The following is a 21,232-nucleotide window of genomic DNA, read 5'->3' as shown; positions in this document are numbered from 1 at the left end:
TTTTAAAAAAAATCATTACTTTCATTATTTTAAAGAGATTGGTATTCTGCAGTCCGAGGATTAGTGATCCCCAAACATAAAGTGCCATTTAACTCCATAACATACATTTCTCCTTGTGCAAGCTTTCCTGCCTACTTTCTTACCTTCGTAGTATGCAAGCACAGAACTGGAAGACACAAGTTGAACATTAAGAAGCCTCGAGCAAGATTGAAGATCAGGAGACTTTTTTTTTTAACTCTCACGTATTTGGAGAGAAATGGGACATTCTGTCTGCAAAAGCTGTTAAAACTGAGTTTTTTTACACTAGGATTTAAAGGGAGTTTGGGAATTCGACTGAAGATTCAAGTGATAGGCATAGCCTGAGATGGTCAAATACTCAGGATAGAATGGTTCCTGAGTTTTTTATTATTTAATGGGATGTGGGCATCACTGGCAAGGCCAGCATTTGTTGTCCATCCCTAATTGCCCTTGAGAAGGTTGGAAGGAACTGTGGTAGATATCAGGCCAAATTGAATGGTGGGAATGTTGGGACAAAAGAATAATATGCAGTTTAGCTTGATAGTTTGGGGGATCAAGAAATATTTACACAGAGCTTTCCTTCAGGAAATAAAATAGGTCAGATGAAATCTGTATTAGCGTATATTGCACAGTGTTTGCACAAGAAGCAGGCTTGATAGGTGAAATGGATTTTTCTTGTTACGTGCTTTCTTGTGTCTGCAGAATACTTATTATTTTGTTCCTGGTTATCGTTATTTTACCTTTACAGTTAAAGTGTGCTGCAGAAATATAATTTTTCAACCACACTTTTCACTTCTTTGGGCCTGCAGGAAAAGAATAAATATCATGACATTATATTCTGTTGAATGGTAAATAATGGTTGGGTGTAGTTCACATGACTTTGTTTCCAAATTTTTCACAGACTTGCCTATGCTGTCTCTGACAACTCCTTTAGCCCTACGTCTCAGCTTGCCATTTCTGCTCCTCTGAATGTAGCCTCTGAATTTCTGCTCCTCTGAATGCCACCATTGATGGCAGAGCCTTCCGTAGTCTTGACCCTGAGCTCTGAAACTGTGCATTGCTACTTTTCCCCCTTTCAAAAACCAATCCTTTGTTATCTTCCCCAATTCATCTGTTACTAACTACTTGGTGTCTGATCCTCAGGTACCTTTTATCTTCTCAGTGAAGTATCGTTAAATATTTGCTATGTTGAATGTATAAATGTTGCTGATGATGACTGCTAACCAGTCTGCTCCTCCATTGGCTATTGAAAATCGGCCAATTTGTTATGGCTGGATACACCCTCAGGGAAAGTTGACTTTTACTGCCTCTTTTGTTTCATATATCTAATGTCAGTATTCATGTCTTTCATATATTATAAACTTAATTTTTCTGTTTGGACATGTGTGTATGCAGGCAACTTTTTCTTAAGTTGGAGACGTTCTAGGAGTATGGGAACATTGCAACGGGTACGATGTTTGTCATTGGAATGGAGAGATGGCAGGAAAGAAACTAAAACACAGCTCTGTTTCTGTCACAACATACTTGTACTAGCCAGTGCTGTGACATAAAATGTGAGTTTTATGGCTACTGCCAACTGTCATTAATTGGTTGTAATAAGCACTGAGCTTTGTGGAGAAGATTGAGATAAGTGAACTGTAATTAATTAGACAAGCTTTCTTTGGATTAAAAAGTACAAATAAAGGGGCAGGGTCTGAAATATTTTATCCTATTTTTGTATCTATTTTGGTTTCCAGTGTTGGCCCTCCAGCGTTAGACCTTCTGTACTGAAGGCACTGATTTATCGGGTACAATTTTACAGATGCCAGCAGATGCTGCAGTACCTTGCTCAAGTGGCCATAATTTGTGTAAATTTAGACAGTGAGTATGGGCATTCTGCTCTGTATTTGAGGACGTTGTAGCTAAGCCCGATCCCGTTCCTCTATCTTTTGCTTGCCCATCCCTATTTTTTTTCTCACTCCTACTCACAGGATAAAAATGGGTGCAGGAAACATTATAGCATTTTGTTTTTTAATTTCCGGAGCCCAAGACACTGAGGCCAGTTAAAATGTTATTATACGGAAAATATGGTTATAAAATTATTCCAGGAACAATAACTTCATTGATAATGGACAATTATTTTTCTATAACGATATTTCTTATGATGCTGAAAAGAAAGATTTGTAGGGACTGTGAGAATACTTGTCAAAAAAACTTGTACCGGGCCAGATGCCTTTTCTGGCATCAAGTTGCAATATAGCTGCTTTGTGACTACCAGTACCCTGAATCAACAGCAGGGAGACAAGTTGGCTGCCTCCACCATTCAGAGTTTTTATTGAGCTTGTGTTATTATGAAGTGTTGACGTTTTGCAATTTTTTTTTCTCCCCCAGTTTTTGGCCTGGTTGCTTGAAGGTATTGAATCCTGTTGGGGGATGATTTTGAAGGTACCAGAGCTTTCCATTACCTCACCCAAGTGGCCTGTGTGAGCCTTGATGCTGAGTATTAGTAGATTACTTAATCATGATGGTGATTACAGCTGAGTCTGAATCTACCTGATGCCCACACATTCTGTTGTCCACAAGGAGTTTCTGGGCAAGAGTTAATAGTGGGAACTTGAGGCAACTTATTTTTTATCTGTCTGACTTGATATGCTAATTCAGCAGTAGCTCCATACATGCCACCTGGCTATTATCAGCTAATTCTGTCCAAATTATATCTCAAACCTGGGATCTTCCTGGTCTCTAAGGTGCAGCTACTTGCTGAATAAATTTGCAGGGCCTTCTGGCGAAATCCAGGATGTTCTACACAAATGTGATCTTAAGTGATGTAAAATTTTGGAGTAATTTTTTATGCAAGCTCTTCCAGATCAGAGATAATGTGTTAGATGTAGAATGATGCTTCCTCTACTCAATTCTGACAATGTTCCCTGGCTTCAGAGCAGCTATTACACCAGTATGATCTTTCCATTTCCTGTGCCAGCCATCATTGTGGGATATGATTGACTGTCTCATTTGCTTTTAAATTATGATTGTCTTATGCCATGGGCTTACATTTGGGATGAGCTTGACTAAACATATTTAAGTTAGGAGCCATGTGTTTTTTTTTTAAAGCGGTTTTTGTATTTTGGACTAATATCAGTTAGCAAGTGGGTTTGAAATCTGGAGGTATTAATAGCAATACTTGATTTCACCCCCCCCCCCCCTCCACCCCCAGCACATGAGGGAAATAATTTAGAAGATCAACATTTGATATAGTTGAGAAGTCCATGAACTCTGAAATATAAGTAGGTTTATGGGATATAGGTAATTTTTCACTCAAGACATTTATATTCCTGTATCCCATACTGCACTGTTCATGTCTTTGTCAAATTAGCAACCTTGTCTCGGAGGAACTGGAGAATGTTTTGAACTGTGATGATTTTAAGTTGTGTAAGAATGGGTCAATCTGAACGATTAACTTGAAATTAAATTGCAAGAATAGGGCAAGAGAACGTAGGTTCAACAATCTAACTTTAAGAATGATGTCAGCAAGTCATAGAGTAGGGAAGAACACCCTATGAAATGTAGGATCTTGCTAGATGGATGGACGAATTACAAGATTGGCTGAATATCCTTTCTCATTTGCAATTATCTTCTGCTTTTCTCCCCCTTTTTGTTATTCGCTCGTGGGATGTGGGTGAGTCGCCTTCTTGAACCGTTGCTGTCCTTGGCGCGTGGGAACAGCAGCAATGCTGTTAGGTTCTTCCACTTGATTTTCCTGTGCTCCAAATCCCAACTATCAATGAAAGAACTGGCAGATGACCTGTGCATCTCCTGCAAGAGTAGCTTATGGTGTCTCTAACTTCCCCTCTTTGAGGACCCATGGTCGCTGGTGAGCAAGTGTCCAACACTGTATCATTGGTGATTGGACTCTGGTAAGCATAAACACACATCTAGTCAGCCTATTATGCATCACATTTTAGCTGTATCCTGCTGAGCTGCTATGGCTCTTAATTTATACTTCTACAATTGTGCAACACAAAAGGAGGTCATTTTGCCCTTTTTTGTCTGCTAGCTCTCAGATAAAGCTATCCACTTAATCCCTTTCCCCATCCCCTTTTATATTTTTGTTTTCAAATATTTAATCTGTATCCTTTTTTTAAAAAAAAACGATTGTGGATTCTGCTGCTACACTGTTTCCGGTAGGGCATTCTTTGTCCTGACAACCCTCTGCATAAGAAAACACTTCTCCTAACACTACTTTTGTTCCTTTAGTGATGACTGCAGATTTTTAAGTTCCATCTTCTACCTCCATATACGCGTTTGTCCAAACCTCTGCTATCCATATCCTGTCTAGCACCATCAATGATCCCTGACCTTATTGATTTGCATTGGCTCCTGGTTCTCCAATGCCTCAAATTTAAAATTTCCGTTCTTGTATTTAAATCCTTCCATTGCCTTTTTCATTCCTATCTCTGCAACCTACTCCAGTATAACCCACATCCCATTCCCACCATTCTCCATTAATCTAATTCCGGTTTCTTGTGCATTCCCCTTCCCTTTGCCCATTGTTAGTAGCTGTACCATCAGCCAACTGCACCATGTTCTGGACTTTCCTTCTTCAATGCCTCTTTCTCCACCTTCTTCATTTCCTTTAAGACCCTCCCTAAAATAAATCTCTTCGACTAAATATTTGGTTATCCCTTGTAATCTTTTGCGTGACATCTCTTTTTCCCTATTATCGCTAAAGTGCCTTGAAACCTTTTTATATATTATCGGCCCAGTATGGATGCAAATAGGAGTTATCAGAAGTAGAATATTTTGTCTCATTCTTTATCTCAAAATATATCCCTTCACATTCCTCCACTTTAAATTTTATCTGACTTCGCTCTGTCCCAATTGCCACGCTAAGTTTGCTTGAAGTCAGTTACAGTTGTCTTCAGTGTTAACTACACTTTTTTGTGTTGCCTGCAAATTTTGATATTTTGCTAGCTATATTTCCGATTAACATTTTAAAATGTAAACTTAAATGAGTAAGAAAATTTGGCCCATTAGAGAGGAGGAAACTATATATTGCCAGGTTTATTTTGTACGTAACCAATTTGAAACAGTATGGCACAGGCTTTCCACAAGTTTGTTATATATTGTTGATATACGCTTTCACTGGAGTTATCAGTCCTTTCTGTTTGTCCAGAGCAGAAGATCCATCTATAGTTTTCTTTTCCCTTTAATCTTTTTCTCCAGTAATTGATTGTAAGAATAACTATCTCTGGATTATGTCTGTAGCAATATACTTCAGTGCTGTGTGTGCATTTTAAAAATGTACTGTTTTCTATAACACAGATTTAAAGTTGAAACTCAGATTTCTTTGACTACAAGGTATGCACAATAAATGGTGGAAATGCCTTATCTCACAAGGAGAACTATAAACGTAAGCGTACAACTTTTTTTTGGTAGCTGCTTTAATAGATTTTTAAATCTATTTTATGTTGCTTTCCCATATTTTAATTTCTAGACACACAATCAATCTGCTAATTGCTGCTAGGCAGTTGGCCTGCTAAGTTGTTTGTTCTGGCAACTTGAGGCAAGACGATGCCTTGGTAGATGGAAAGGAGTAAACAACCATCACCTCAATTTCAATGAGAGTGCAAGGAAAGCCCAGAATTGAATGAATTCTGTCAATTCAGTGCTACCCTATGGATTAGTTGAGCTGTGAGGTTGGGGAGCCATGGTATGAACCTACATCTTTGTGGAATAATATTGAAGGAAATATTGTATTACTGGAGGTGCCTCCTTTCACATAGACGTTAAACTGAGGCGATGTCTGCCTGTTCAGGTAGATATTAACAAGAGCAGGGAAGATCTCCTGGTGCCCTGGCCAACATTTATTCCTCAGCCAACACAACCAAAGATGATTAACTGGTCATTACCTTATTGCAGTTCATGAGACCTTGCTACATGCAACAAGTTGCAGTCCACGTTGATTTGCCGAATTTCTACCTGTTTCTGGTTGGGGCAGACATCACCTCTTACAAAAGGTAAGTACTTCAGGGAACACGGGGCCAGAGTGATATCCTGAACTAGCTTTGATGGCATAGATGGGTCAGAGAGGAATTTCCCAGATTTTCTCTCCCAAAGTAGCCTGTGTTTTTATCTGTTTTTTTTATGCCTCTCCCAGGAGATCACATGTTTATGGGTGGGTTGGAGATTGTATATATTGTGATACACAAGGTATCACAATTGTGTGGCACAGGCTGGATGGACCAGAGTGTCTTTTCCTGTCCATCATTGTTTGCATATTTATTGTTTGTAGTTGCCATGTTTGTGTATGCAATAACAATGACTGCACTTCATCATTAATTGGCTGTAAAACACTTTGGGATATCCTGTGAACATGAAAGGAGGTATATAAATTCAGCCTTTTCTTATACTGTGTTGAAACTCCAGTGCATAGTCCATCTTGTTAACAGTGTTGTCAATAGGATTTCAGTAAAGCCTAATAGAGGGTGTGTGAAATTGTCCTCAGCAGTACACCTATAGATTTTGTCCTTTCAAACGTGGTTTATGTTTGGAGAATTTTAATCTACATAACACTACAGAAAAATATGTGTTGTGGTAATTTGATGAATTGGGAGTAGTGCACATGCAACATATTTTGGATTTAGTGTAGTGTTGGTGCTGGTATACAAAATAAATGTTGTGGTAACACACTTTCTGTTCATGGGATTTTTAGTTGTATGTTGCTAATGTTTTTAAAATGATAATTGCTACAAGATTATTTTCTTCTTTACTCTGTTGCTGTTCAAAATATCTCTTGTATAGTTTAACATTACTCTGCTTATTTGTGATTTTATGGGTTTTGGAGCTAAAAAAAAAAACTGGTACATGCTTTAAAAACTTTTAAGATGGAGTTCCACCGTTAGCATCCTCTTTTGATAAATTCTCTTATAAGAGTCATGACTACACTTTAGAAATGTTTTGCATCAGTAGTGGAATGGGGACAAGCCACTAGGGAAACTGAACCCGACATTGCAATAAGTGCTGAATTAACAAATGCACAAACACAGAGGTATGTGAGTTGCTGACTCTAGCTCTACCGGTATTTATTTTCCTCCTACTCTAACTCCTAGGCAGTTTCATATGATGCTATCAACACTGAACAGTTTTTTTTGGACTTTTAAAAAAAAAAAAGATTTACTGATATTAAAGCTGTTTTTAAGGGGTGGAAATTAATTGAACCCTAAGATTGACAATCCAGCTATCATGGGAAAATGACTACTTTTCACCTACACTTTGTGCTCACTTCTTGTGTTCACACCAGCAGGTGATGGAAAAAAGTCCTCTGTTTGATAACTCTAAACCAAGGGAGTAGTCTTCTCAAGTATTCAACAAAATACTGAAAATCCTTTCTCCTCACTCCCAATTGGTCTTGGACTTAAATTGGTGAACTCGAGCTCTCTGAATGTTAGGTAATTGGCCTCTTTCTGATGTGATTGCCCATGCCTTCCTTGATGGTTGAAACTCCTTCAAATTGCTTCTTCTGCCATGATTATCACATTGACCAGCTGTAAAGGATTTTTATACAGTTTTCCTGTGAAAGATAGAGCCATGTGTCTCTATGTATCTGAGTGTTACTGCCATATTTTACTCAAGAGATAAATCTATTGGCAATCAATGCAACAAGCTGGCAGGATTTGTGATGCATGTCTTTTTTAAAATTTCTCATCATACCTCCTGTTGTCTCATACTGTTAGCACTTCTGCAGTTAACTTTCTCCTGTTTTCCACCAAATAACTTTACAGCTCACCTTTGTCTTGTGTGTATCTTTTTTGCGCCCCCCCCCCCTTTCCCTCACTCTGTTATCTGTTCACTTGTAACATTTTTTGTTTTTGATGAAGGACAATGTCTAAATTATCGATTCTCTCAACAGACACTGTGTCTGAGATTTTCCAGCATTTTCATTTTGTTTCAGATTTCTAGCACTTACTGTATTTTTTAATGTTCAAATGATGCTTCTGTACAATTTATGCATCAATTAAAAAGTTATTCTGGGGCTGAAGTGTATGTGGGATGAATGCAGGTCAGTAAAATCTATTATTTGTAATAAATATGTGGACCATGTTTATTTCTTGACAAAGGGACAGAAACTTTCCTTTTTCCTGTCCATTCGGATGGTTTTGATGGTGCATTGTTTTCTACATTAGTACTGTTCACATCATTGGTGGAAGTTGTTGTGTGGTAGATTCTTTAAACTGCAGTTATTTTTTGACCAACAGTTCCTTTGCGGCCAAAGCAATGACTGATTATTGTAAATGTTTGCTTAATCTGTCTTCTTTTACTACACCCGCTAAAATGTGCAACAGCACAAAATCAGTCCTGCAATGACTAAAGCGATTGACAATATCAGGCTGTAAAGTTGTGCAAACAAATGGCGCTCAATATAAAGGAAAGGATGGAATTTTTCAGCGGTAGTTTCAGGCGAAATGGAAGTGGTTTCCTTGCACTAGTGTCGACCTATTCTTAAAGGTTTAAAATCATAATGCTCCAAACAGCATCTATGTTGTAGTTTCTTTACATTCTTGTTTTTAGAAAGACAGCTTCCTGGACCCCCCACATGCATGCTTATTTACTTTTCAAGGAGCATTTACCCTACCTTGTGTGAAGTGGCTTTGCTCCACATTAATAAATTTGTACTGCAAATCTGGAGTCAGGACTCAATCCAACTCCAGTGAGAATGAGACTCTTTCAAGGAGGGAGATTCACTCTGACGTCTAATCAGGATATAATTCTGAGTTTATACTGTAGCCACTTCACAGCAATGCTACAGCTCTGGTGGAAATGCACTGTAGTTCTTTCCATCATACACAGTTCACAGGTTAAAAAATTTATTGGTTTCTGCTTAAGCTCCTTGTTAGCTATGGAGTGTAGAAGAGTGACAGAAAAGGGAGGGAGCAAAGAGGTTATAAAGGCCCTCTTGCTTTACAGGGGAAAAAAATACGACTTTTACCGACCATTTTCTCTGTATGACAAAAAGGGAGTTGTCGACCTAAACCCATGTCCTAGTGGCCTTTTCTGGAAAACGTGGAGCACACATTTGCCTCATCCATAGTAGGAACATTTAGGAAGATTTTTTTGAAAGATAATGAAAATGAAATTGTCATGAAAGCGTGCTATGTCAAATAATTTTTTTAATCCACCGGCTGGAAGCCTAAATTAAATTTAAAAGAAAAAGAGATAAAAGGAACTCTACTAGCAGCTAAGATGGCCACCCAGATTTGCATCACTGTACTCCACATTCCAATGCATTGAGGCAGAGACAAACTGTCTGCACAGTCCCCTCAAGAACAATGAGCTGGAGAGTCTGAGTGAACTACATATCCTGCTCCCATTCGCAAGACACTAAGACCATCACTTGGATATTAAACTGACGGAGGCGAACCACTCAGACCTAATCACTTGAACAATGGGACCCTGGTTGAGAGTAGAGAATTCCTAGACATGGACTGGTTAAGTTGCGAGAGTAAAAACACACTGGTAACCATCATGTTGAATCACTGGGTGACAGTCATGTGACAGGCCCACCATCTGTTTGCTTAAGCTGGTGTTTTCTCAGCAGCAACCAGACAAGCAGCTAGACACTGACAAGAGAAGACCCAAGTAGGGTCCCTCCTTCCTCTCTCTCTCTCCAATCCATCTTGCAAGCTTCAAACCCTGCCTACTGGCCATAACAACCTAGGCATATCACTGCTGCAGACAGAGACCCGGTGAAGGAAATTATCCACATCGCTATCTCCGGGAGAACCACTGAATCAGCTGTCCACGTCGTCTTACGGGAAGCCTCAGGATCACCAAATTCAGCCTGAAGCCAGGCGAGTCACCAACCTCCACAGACTGTATATCCCTTTTTATTTCTCTAGACTCTAATTCAACCAATCTATCCTTCCCCACTCGGTAATCTATTTTTGTGTGTGTGTGATCTTCGGGTATATGTTTGTGAAAGTTGGAGCGTAGTTTATTATTTTACTTAGTTCGATTTAAGTACAATAAAGCTAACCACTTTCTTTGTTAGACTCAAGAAAACCTGTTCAATTGGTTCTTTCTATGATCATACCAGGTAAATAGTTAAACGCTCACTTAATTGGCAAGTATATCCGCTTTAAAAAGAAATAGGCCTGTTGTGGTCAAACAAGGAGAGGGACAACAGGGGAGCCCTTCGACCCCTCCTCACCTGATCGGAACAAAATAAATGAGAATGAAAGATAATTTTTTTTGGAGATAATGAAATGAACTTTGGCTGATGAAGCTGAGAACTTGAGTACTGTTTAACTCCTGTTCTCCTGCACCTTTCAGACTAAATTCAGAGATAATTTCACATTATCTAGAACTTTGTACCACAGTTAAAATTGTTCAGTAAACACAAGATAGGGGTAAAGTACAGATGTTTCTGAGGACTGAATAAAAAGCCAACCTTATAGTTTGTAAAGTTTATCCGGATACCCGTAGTCTGCAGATCTCTGAAGCTCCTGCTATGAACCTGAGCAGTGGAGTTCACCGATAACTTGGCTGTGGTTTCAACACGGTTAATAGCTAGTTGCTGTTAGCCCCCTCTCAGCTACTTGACTGACTTGAATGGAAAGTTTGAGTCAGACTTTCATTCTTACATTCGACAGTTGTGGTTTGCTAATGACTGCCAGTTCTTGGGTCTCTGTATTCCATAGTCTGAACTCCTTGTCAAATTAGTTCACTCGAGCCTTAAGATGAACTTTGACTAAACTGGTAGAAATGGCTAGTGAATCGTTCATACATTAGTAAATTTTTGCCTAGAAATACAGTGGTGGGGCTTAAAGGATAGAACTGGAGCCATATTTCTTCAGCTGAGGTCTGGTATACTGTTTTCATCCAAGCTGCTGTCATGGGTACTCTAATCAGGCTGCTGGGAGGTACGCACAATAGGCCTAGCGTTATTTGCCTACCATCCCTTTGGTTAAATATTTGGAATTGTTGGTCCCAACCTCTTGCTTGGCATAGTGGTGTTTATCAATGACATACCAATCCTCCAGTATGAACCAAAATCTCTTATTCACACTCCCCCACCCATTTAAAAGAGAAACTAGTTAGGAAATATATGATGACCCAGTAACTGGTCTGGTGGTCATGGTGAGCAGCTTCATTACATAGTGCGAAGTGATGCATTTTGGGAAGTTAAACCAGGGCAGGACATATACAGTGAATGGCAGGGCCCTGGGGAGTGTTGTTGAGCAGAGAGACCTCGGGGTGCAAGTACATAGTTCCCTGCAAGTGGCAACACAGGTAGACAGGGTGGTGAAGACGCCATATGGCATGCTTGCCTTCATCGGCCGAGGCATTGAGTACAAGAGTTGGGACGTCATGTTACAGTTGTACATAACATTGGTTAGGCCGCCTTTGGAGTACTGTGTGCAGTTCTGGTCGCCACACTACAGAAAAGATGTGATTAAGCTAGAGAGGGTGCAGAAAAGATTCACAAGGCTGTTGCCTGGTTTGGAGGGCTTGAGTTATAAAGAGAGATTGGATAGGCTGGGTCTGTTTTCCCTGGAGTAAAGGAGGCTGAGAGGGGACATGATAGAGGTATATAAAATTATGAAAGGCATAGATAGGGTAGTTAGCCAGAGTCTGTTTCCCATGGTAGGGGTGACTAAAACTAGAGGGCATAGATTTAAGATGAGAGGGAGGAGGTTTAAAGGGGATCAAAGGGGTAAATTTTTCACACAAAGAATAGTGGGTATCTGGGATGAGCTGCCTGAGGAGGTGGTGGAGGCAGGAACAGTAGCAACATTTAAGAGGCATCCGGACAGGTACTTGTATGAGCAAGGCATAGAGGGATATGGAATTAATGCATGCAGGTGGGATTAGTATAGATCGGCATTATGGTTGGCATGGACGAGGTGGGCCGAAGGGCCTGTTTCTATGCTCTATGACTCTATAAGTGGGATTTTATGAGTCTCTTACTTATAGCACAGTTTAATTCAGTAACCAAATTCTGGCTGACTCCTTTTTTGCTGTATGGCTTCCCTGGGACCAGCTATCTTCTGGTACTTCACCCATGTGGCCATTCCATGTACATCAGGAAGCTGCACTGTGAAACCCAGTCATTGAAGAGTAATCATGAACTTGTATTCAGGTAGGGAGAATCCTGGACAGTTATTTCTTCCTCTGCTTCCCCCACCCAAAACACTATATAACACCAGATATAGCACATCAATCATTGCCTTGCTGAGAATAGATAACTCAGCACACGCTGAGGATTGAGCCATTAAAGTAAATTGGCTTCAGTGCTATTTCTGCAGTAGCATATCAGTGCTAGTAAGTAAGTTGAAAGACAACACTGCCATGCAGATTGCTGCATCATTGGTAATTGTACAATGACAAATGAGTAAAGATTAGTATATTATATTGACTGTTCATTCTGCTTCCTAAATGCATCATTTTTGGATGCTGAAGTGCATTTCAGCTTGCTAACTACCCTGATTTTCCCACATCTTGCAGTTAGCTGAAAGGTCTAATATTTATTTCTATGATTAGCTTCTGTTGAATCTTCACAAAGCTAATATTGTAATTTTTATATCATCCCTTTCTCTTCTGTCTTTTAGCTCCTCTCCCTCACATTGTTCCTAGCTTTGTCAATCTGTACTCTCATCATGCACAAAAGTGTGGGTAGATGACTTGCTTTGAGGTTCTTATTTGCTTGTGCTGCTATGTAAGTAACAGTGAGGAAGTGTGAAAATTGCATGGGTGATTTCTTTCGGATTTAAATTTTAATTTCCACAGATTACAATTTAAGGAAGGAAGATGGATAATAGCCTGGCTAAGGTGGGTAACTCCTTGCTGTTCATCTACTGCCCTTTCAGGCTGGTGTAGCACACTAACTGTGCCATTCAGTCTCTTATTCTTACTTTTTTTTAATGTAACTGCCAAATCTCCTGTAACATTGCTTATGGGCAGTTGGAGGATTTATGAGTACAAATAGATATGTTTGCCTAATGGCTATGGTACTGGACTTTTAAAAAATTTGTTTTGGGGGATGTGGGCATCGCTGGCTAGGCCAGCATTTATTGCCCATCCCTAATTGCCCTTGAGAAGGTGGTGGTGAGCTGCCTCTTGAACCGCTGCAGTCCTTGGGGTGGTAGTCTTTGGTCCTAGCAACCCAAAAGCCATGAGTTCAAATCCCACAATACTTACAGAGCAGCACAAGCAAATAAGCACCACAGTAAAAAGTTGTGAACTTGCGGGCAAGCACCAGAAAAATAACACTAATCGTCATAAAAACCCAACGAGTTCACTAATTTCCTACAAAGAAGGGAGCCTGTCACCCCTCCCATATCTGGCCTCCATTTGACTCCAGTAGCACCCTACCTGGTTGAGTCTCCAGTGCGCTCAGGAATGGTCTGACAAACCTCCCCAATTAAAAAAAAATCACCTCAAGGTTCAATAAGCAGGTTGGATGGACCTATTGGTAATAATACAGGTTTATTAGGATAAAACCAAGGCAAGCTCAGCTCAGTCAATGCTCCAAAGTCCTTCTCACCAGCACCAGTGGGAGAGCTAGCCCTGACGCAATCATACTAGCAGAATCATAACTGTCAGCCAATATCATCACCATTCCTGGGCATGTCCTGTCCCAGTGGCACGACGGACCTACCAAACCTGGAGGCACAGTGATATAGGCTGCTGCCCTGGGTGTCATCATATTAACTCTGAACCTCATGAGGCCAGATTAAGTGAAAAAAGGCTAAGAAAACCGCCTACTGATTGCCACCTATTGCCCCGCCTCAGCTGATCAATCTGTAATGTTGGAGGAAACTCTGTGGGAAGCAAGGGCACAGAATGTATTCTGTATGGGACTTTACTGTCCACCACACAGAGTGGCACAGTAGCACCACCAGTGTCCAAGCTAGTGCCAGACTGGGCTTGTCAGGTGGTGAGGGAACCCAAAGGAGGAAGTAACCTATCTGACATCCTCACCAACCTATCTGTCATAGTCATGTTTATCCGCAATAGTATGATCATTGTACAGTTCTTGTGAAGACATCCTTCATTGCGTATTATGGCGTTATCACCATACTAAGTGGAACAGACCTAGCAGCCCAGAACTGGGCATCCATGAGGTGTTGTAGGGTATCAGCAACAGGATTTTATATCACTCCAATTGGTAACCTCTTGATCTGGCATGCCTCTCAGTCCTTGATTACTACAAATCCAGAAAAACAACCGTGTTTGAATGAGGATTGTAGATGGCGTGACAGGAACAGCAGGTGTACCTTAGAGCGAAGAGCAAACCTATTGAAACTACTACACGAGACTATCTGCGTGCCAACACCAAAAGCAGCAGATTTGGATAGCTAAACAGTCCAACCAATGGATCAGAGCAAAGCTCCATGCCCTACCATATCCCATTGAAAATATTGGGGGATAAGCAGGCAACTAGCAAGAAGAGGAGAAGGCTCCATGAATATCCCCATCATCATTTAAGGTGGAGCACAGTGTGTGAGTGCCAGACACAATGCTGAAATATTTGCAAGTTTCTGCAGTCAAAAGTGCTGAGTAAAATATACTACTCTACCTCTTCCTAAGGTCACAACATCATAGCTAAGAGTATCCAGCCAATCTGGTTCACTCCAAGTGGCATTAAAAAAGCAGTCGAGTGCATGAACACAGAAAAGGCTACGGACCCTGCCAACACCCTGACTGCTGAAAATCATTGCACCAGAGCTAACTGCTTCCCCAGCTCAGCTGTTCCAGTACAGCTATGACACTTGGATCCACCTAACAATGCATAAGATTACCCAGGTATGTTCTATCCACAAAAGAAGTAGGATAAATCTAATCTGTATAAATACTGCACTATCAGCCTCCTCCAATCCTCAGTAAACTGATGGAAGAAATCATCATTAGTTCTTTCAGGCAATGCCTATTCATCAGTCACATGGTCACCATTCTGTTTGGGTTCTGCCAGATACACTCCACTCCAGAGCTCAGCACATCCTTGATGTAGACATGGACCGCAAGAGATGAATACTGGAGGAGAAGTGAGAGTAACTGCCCTCAGCATCAAGGCAGCAATTGACGTTAAAAAAAAAGCTAGAGTCAGTGGAGGTCAAAAGGCAAATCCTCCAATGGTGAGAATCATACCAGATGCAAAAGATGATGTTTTGTGGTTGTTCGAAGCCAGACATTACATCTCCAGGACATCATAAATAGCAATTTGTCAGGGGAGCATCTTCAGCTAGACCATTCTTCACTGCTTTTTCAATGTCTTTTCTTCAATCTAAGGTCAAGTCTGGGGCTTTCCGCTAATGATTCCACAGCATTCAGCTTTATTCACAACTGATTTCATAATGAAGCAACCTATATCAACCTACAGCAGGACCTGGATGACATCCAGGCTTGGACTAAAATAGTAACATTCGCACAACCTTAAATGCAGTATAATGACTATCTTAAACAACAGGAAACCCAGCTATCTCCCCTTGATCTTCAATGGTGCTGCCTTCACTGAGATCCCCCGCCATTAACATTTGGACGACTTCACTGACCAGAAGTTGAACTGGATCAGCCATATCAAAAATATAAGGGCAGGACAGAGACTGGGTACCTGGGTGCTCTTTGACATGCGGCTCAACCCCTGATCCCTCAAAGCCTCAGCACCATTTATAAAAATATTCACCACTCTCATAATGGTGCTGCTGCACAACACTCAAGAACCTTGACGTCATCAATGATGGACCAGTTTTTTTCATCAGTGTCCCTGGACTCAATTTGCATTCCTCCAGCACCAACTGCAGTATGTATGTACAATCTACGTGGTGCACTTCAGCAAGTTGTCATGATGACTTTGACACCATCCTCCTCCCTTGCAACCCCTACCACAAAAAATTGAGCAGCAGTGTCCTGGGAGCACCGTCACTTCAAAGTAACACATCATTTTTATTTGGACAAATATTCCTGTTCCTTCATCATCACTAGATCAAATTTCCTGCCTATGCCATTGTCTGAACCACATTATTACAAAGATTTTAGTGATAGAAGGAGAAGGGTCACCACCTTCTAGGACAACTAGGGATAGACAAAAGAAAAGTGGCCTTGTCAATGTCACACACATCTTAAGAACAATTTTTTTGAGAACTGGGATATTATGCCAATTAGTCTGATCAGCGACATTGGCATATCAGAACTAGAAGTGGTGTTGGTTCCAGGAGCACCTGGAAGGTGGTCTTAGTTCTGGTGTTACTGGCATGGTGTCTAGGACCTAGCAGTATTTTGGGGGGATACCAGGAAGCTTGGGGTTCTAGGAATGTTGGGGATCTCATTGTAATTTAACTTTACTTGGTAGGGGAAGTCTCTGGGCCCAGGAGCTTTGGGGATAGTCCTGAGACAGGGAGAACTGGGAATGTGCTCGAGGGATTTGTGAGCACAAAGGAGGTGGTTCGGGGAATGGAGGGAATCGGCAGATGTGAGCTTGATATTAAAGGACAACAGAGGGGGTTTTGGAGGATTTGGAACCCAGAGTATGACATACAGGGCAGGGTCTATTAATCTTGTGAGGAAATATGGCCCAGGAGAATGTATACAAAATATACTAGACCTGTTTTGGACTAAAATGTGCCACCTCTGCACTGTGTGCCTGCCTGTAAGCCTCCTCCCCTGACCTGTCTGCCATGCCTTTTGAGTTTTCAGATATTCCATCCCCCCCCCCCCCCCCCCCCCCCCATCATTGGCCAATTTCTGACTTTACATTCTTGCATTAAGTCTTTTAAGGGTACATTTTCTGACAACTGGTGCAGGATGAATAGATTAATGAGCAGAAATCACTGGCTGGGAGCACATTTTCTATACGCCAGGAGAGGGAAATATACCCATTATCACTTAATTAGTATGTTTGTTAGTTTATACAGTTCTTAATAAAAGATAATTTTTTATAAACAAATTAAATTACAAAGTTCTTGTACAGTTAAAAGTTCCTTTAGTCTCAAAAATGTTCCAGGAGAGAGAAATATCTGAAATAACTGAAATTTTGAACTCAAATAAAGATGAGTGGTTTTAAAAAAAAAAAATCCGTTCTTGATAAACAATCTGTGCTCTTTTCTAACCCTCAACCAATAAATTATACCAGTTGTAATTACAGGTGTTTGTAGTTTACAAGAAAACAGCATGTGTTAATAAGTTTAAAGGTAATCACTAGCCTGGAATGTAGTTTGAATATTTTTCTCAAGTTTTATTTTGCAAATGCATGGAATCTGTGAATTCTTCACAGCATGAAGGACCACACACTTTTACCCTTAAACTCCTGTTGATGCACAGATTTGTTACAACCGAGGCGGGAGCAACGCAATGTCAATTCAGTCCCATCACTCCACAGGTCGCAGCATATTATTAAAGTTTTCCCACCCAACTGGAAAACAGCCAAATTAAACACTCTAGTAACCTGCAGAATAAAAACAGACCAAACTGGGTATCTTTAGACAACAACAAATTATTTATTAAAACTAAATCTTAAGCACTCTTAACTTCTTATTTTAACCTAACTCCCCTATTCATACACACAAATTCAAAAATTAATGGTTAACCGGTTTTTAAAGAAAATGATGTTTTAAAAATTAGCTGTTGCTTAAGAATAAATAAATAACTGGGTTATTAAGTCTTTGTGGGTGTCGTTCCTGTTGGGTGAGGTATCCAAGTGTAAAAATAATCAAATGCCACTCAAATCTCCACCCGGATTTGATGAAACAGTCCTTCAATCGATAGGCATTCAAACGCTACGGCTGCAGCAGGCGTCGCACAGTTCTCTCAACAATGAGCACAGCAATAGGTCTACTTGAATTTTAAAACCGACGGTGTCTCAGTCGAAACTTTACTGCGAATTCAGCAAACACAGTCAGTCAAGAGAGTCAATCTTGAAGCAAAGACTCTTAGATTGGAAGTAAAGAAAAGGAATTTTGCTACCTCCAGCAATACAAATGGTCTCTTCAAAGGGTTTTTTCCTCAGACAATTAACTTGGCCTGTAGCTCCTTGCAGAATTTCTTCTGCGAGAAATGGACAGCTCCTTTTTTCAGTAAGCACGCTTCACTGGTGTGTCTCAAAACTGTTTTTTGCTGGTTTTTCCACACAGTTAAGTTGAAATATTATACATGTGACCTCTCTCTCCTGCTGTCGCCTAGGTAAAAAGTGCAGTTGGCACACTGCGCCTCAGAAATCAAAAACTCTTCTCTCTTTTTAAGGTACACTGTTTTTAACAGCGTCTTAAAGGCACACTGTTTTAATCGAAGGAGAAAATAAATAAGTCCCATGACAGTTTATATACTGGAGAAATTTGCATGCACAAATTGTATGGTGGTAAAATCTACAAACTGCTTGTGTTCAGAATGCACAGATGTGGTTGAAAGTTATGTTCAGCTGTTTTTAGATAAAAACATCCAGGTGTAGCCCAGGCTATTTAGGCCAGCTGAGAGTCTTGAAGTAAAGCTTTAAGGCATTAAATTTATCTGCTGAATGGTCTGTTCTTAATCATTTTTATGAAAAATGTAATTTTTAAATTTAAAATAGTTTAATACCCTGGAAAATTTTAATTTTAGTTACTGAGAAAAATGTGGTAAACAAATATTTTCAAAGTTTTTTTGATTTGATTTGTTCATGAACAAACATAACAGTGAGCTGTTTACATATGATTTTCTCATTATAAAATGTTGGCATGTACTTGTCTAATTTTTGGACCCACTAGCAACCAACCATAGTTACTTCTTAGTCAACTTGCAGTAATTAACCCGTTGTTTTTTCAAGATATCTTCACCAATGTAACATATTGCATTTCATAGTTTGTTAAAAATAAAGAAACGGAAACCCATGGAGTGATTTCAACCGGTAATTAATCTCAAAAGTCAAATGATTCGTAAAACACAGCGACTTAATTTTCCTAGTTAATAGTGTTTAAAACCCCATGATTAAATTATCGAAATTCCAGGTATGAATAGAGGCACAGGGCTGAATTTTACCAGCCTCTCGATGTGGCTTTGCGGGGGTGGTGGTGCATAAAATACTTGTGAGAGCGACCTGCCATGACCCCTGATGCCGAGAAGGCCTTGCCGCATTTTACCAGCGGCAGCGAGGCCTCAGTGCGCCCACCCACCCCCCGCCACTTGGCGGCGGGGCCTGAATTTACATATTGAAATTAATTAACACGAAATGCAAATAAACTTACCTGGTCGCGGCGGCCGTCCCACTCCAATTTTATGGTCGCCAGCCGTACGTCGTGTGCCTTTGGAACTCCTTTCAGAGTTCCAAGGCGAGACACTGGTGGGAAGGGGGGGAGGACTAAAATTATCAGGGTTGGGGGGGGGGGTGGGTAGGTGAGGGAGAAGCGGAAAAAACACTTCTTATTGGCTTTGGGGATGGTGGGAAGGGGTAGAGGGTGAAATTCGGGGGTAAAGTTCAAGACCTGAAAAAAAATGTCAATCTTTTATTTTTCAGTACTCTGTCACTTAAAATTTTTTAAAGAGTCTGAAGGGCCTAAATCCCTTTAAAAAGGGCACCTGCACGGCGGTGCCGGACGCCATTGCTGGGTACGGAGCGACCACCCCCTCTGTCATTGTGGTTAGCCGCTTCACCCCCTCCATTTAAATGAGCCCCTGTGCGAAATATCGCGGGGTTTCAGCTGCGCACTTCTGTGTCGGATGCCCATCGAGTTCAAAGCGCACTGCTGCAATGTGCGGCGCACTAATAAAATTCAGCCTAAAAAGTTCAAAAGCAAGGAAACTATGCTAAAGCTTTATAAAGCACTGATTAGGCCCCAGATGGACAATTGTGGCCAAATCCTGGGCATCATGCTTTAGGAAGGCTATCAAGGCCTTGGAAAGGTGCAGAGGAGATTTACTAGAATGCTGCTAGGGATGAAAGATTTCAGTTTCCTGGTGAAACTGGGATTGTTCTTTATAGCAGAGCAGGTTAAGGAAAATTTGATAGAGGTGTTCAAAATTTTGAAGTGTTTTGGAACAGTCTGTAATGAGCAACTGTTTTCAGGGGAAGAAGGGTTGTTAACCAGAGGACACAGATTTAAGGTGATTGGTGAAAGAATGAGAAGTGACAGAGGAAAACGTTTTTTTCACAGCGGGTTGTTACGTGGAATGCACTGCCTGAAAGGATGATGGAAGCAGATTTGAAAAGGGAATCGGATAAATACTTAAAAGGAAAAATTTGCAGGGCTATGGGAAAAGAGGGAGGGGAGTAGGACTAATTGGATAGCTCTTTGGAAGAGTCAGCACAGACACAGTGGGCCAGATAGCTTCTTTCTGTGCTGTATTATTCTAAGATGCTTGTTACCTCAGGTGAGGAAGGGGTTTAGGGGTTCCCTCTCAGCCTGTGCCTGGTTTGACTATAACAGGGTTTAATTTTTAAAACGCCATGTTTTTAGATCCCCCCTCAGTGAATCCTTGTTCACTGCTCTCCAATTGTAAGGCAAAGAAATCAACCAGACAGGTTTTCTTAGATTTAAACAAGAAAGGTGGAAGTTTGTTAAGCTTAAACTCTAATTCGGTTAACGACTACGAATACCCGACGCGACCATGCTGGCATGCATACACGATAAACACCCGCGCAGATAGAGACAGAAAAGCAGAAAGAATAAAGGGGAAAAGTTTGAGGCAACAGCTGGGATTTATTTACGGTCGTTTGAATTCGATGTAGAGTCTTTTATTGCCAGTAAGTCTGGCCCTTTCATTGGGGCCCAGTGCACACTTTAAAACTTGTTTGGATGGAGGAGTCTTTTCTCTCTTGAGGTTTAAGTGACTTCAGTGGATCTGGAGATTCATGAGAGAGGGAGGGAGCGCTAGCCAGGAGAGAGACTTTCTTCCAAGTTCAGTTGCAGTCTCCCCAAACTGTGCTGTGAGCAGTTCAAACAAAAATCTGGGCTGGCAGGTTAGTCATGTGACTAGCTGTTTTAACAAACTCCTGCATTTGTTGATTCTCCATCTTAGCAGACACCCTGGATGCTGTCTTTCTTGCACGTTCAATGTCTGGTGATCAAAATCAATTTGGGTTAATTGGATCAGGGAGCCGTTATATTGTCTGCAGGCACTGTCTCTTAATATCCAAATGTTTTCCAGCCACTGCTGATCTCTTTAAACAAGTCATCTCTTCCTTCCAGCAGCAGTTTTAAAATTAATATTCTTATGATGAAATTAATATGCCTTGTTCTTGGCAGGTGGGGTCTTCATGACATACTGCATT

At 40.7% G+C, this 21,232-nt stretch overlaps 1 protein-coding gene across 1 annotated transcript in view; it reads left to right on the top strand.

The window, feature by feature from the left end:
• The window catches only part of zswim5 (zinc finger, SWIM-type containing 5), a 273,431-nt gene that overhangs the window by 20,621 nt on the left and 231,578 nt on the right, over nucleotides 1–21,232 (top strand). The gene's annotated exons all lie outside the window — the stretch shown is intronic.

The sequence above is a fragment of the Heterodontus francisci genome, chromosome 8 (genome assembly GCF_036365525.1).
Source record: "Heterodontus francisci isolate sHetFra1 chromosome 8, sHetFra1.hap1, whole genome shotgun sequence".
Taxonomy (NCBI): Eukaryota; Metazoa; Chordata; class Chondrichthyes; order Heterodontiformes; family Heterodontidae; genus Heterodontus; species Heterodontus francisci.
The sequence above is the reverse complement of the archived record's forward strand: the minus strand, read 5'-3'. Positions and strand labels throughout refer to the sequence as shown.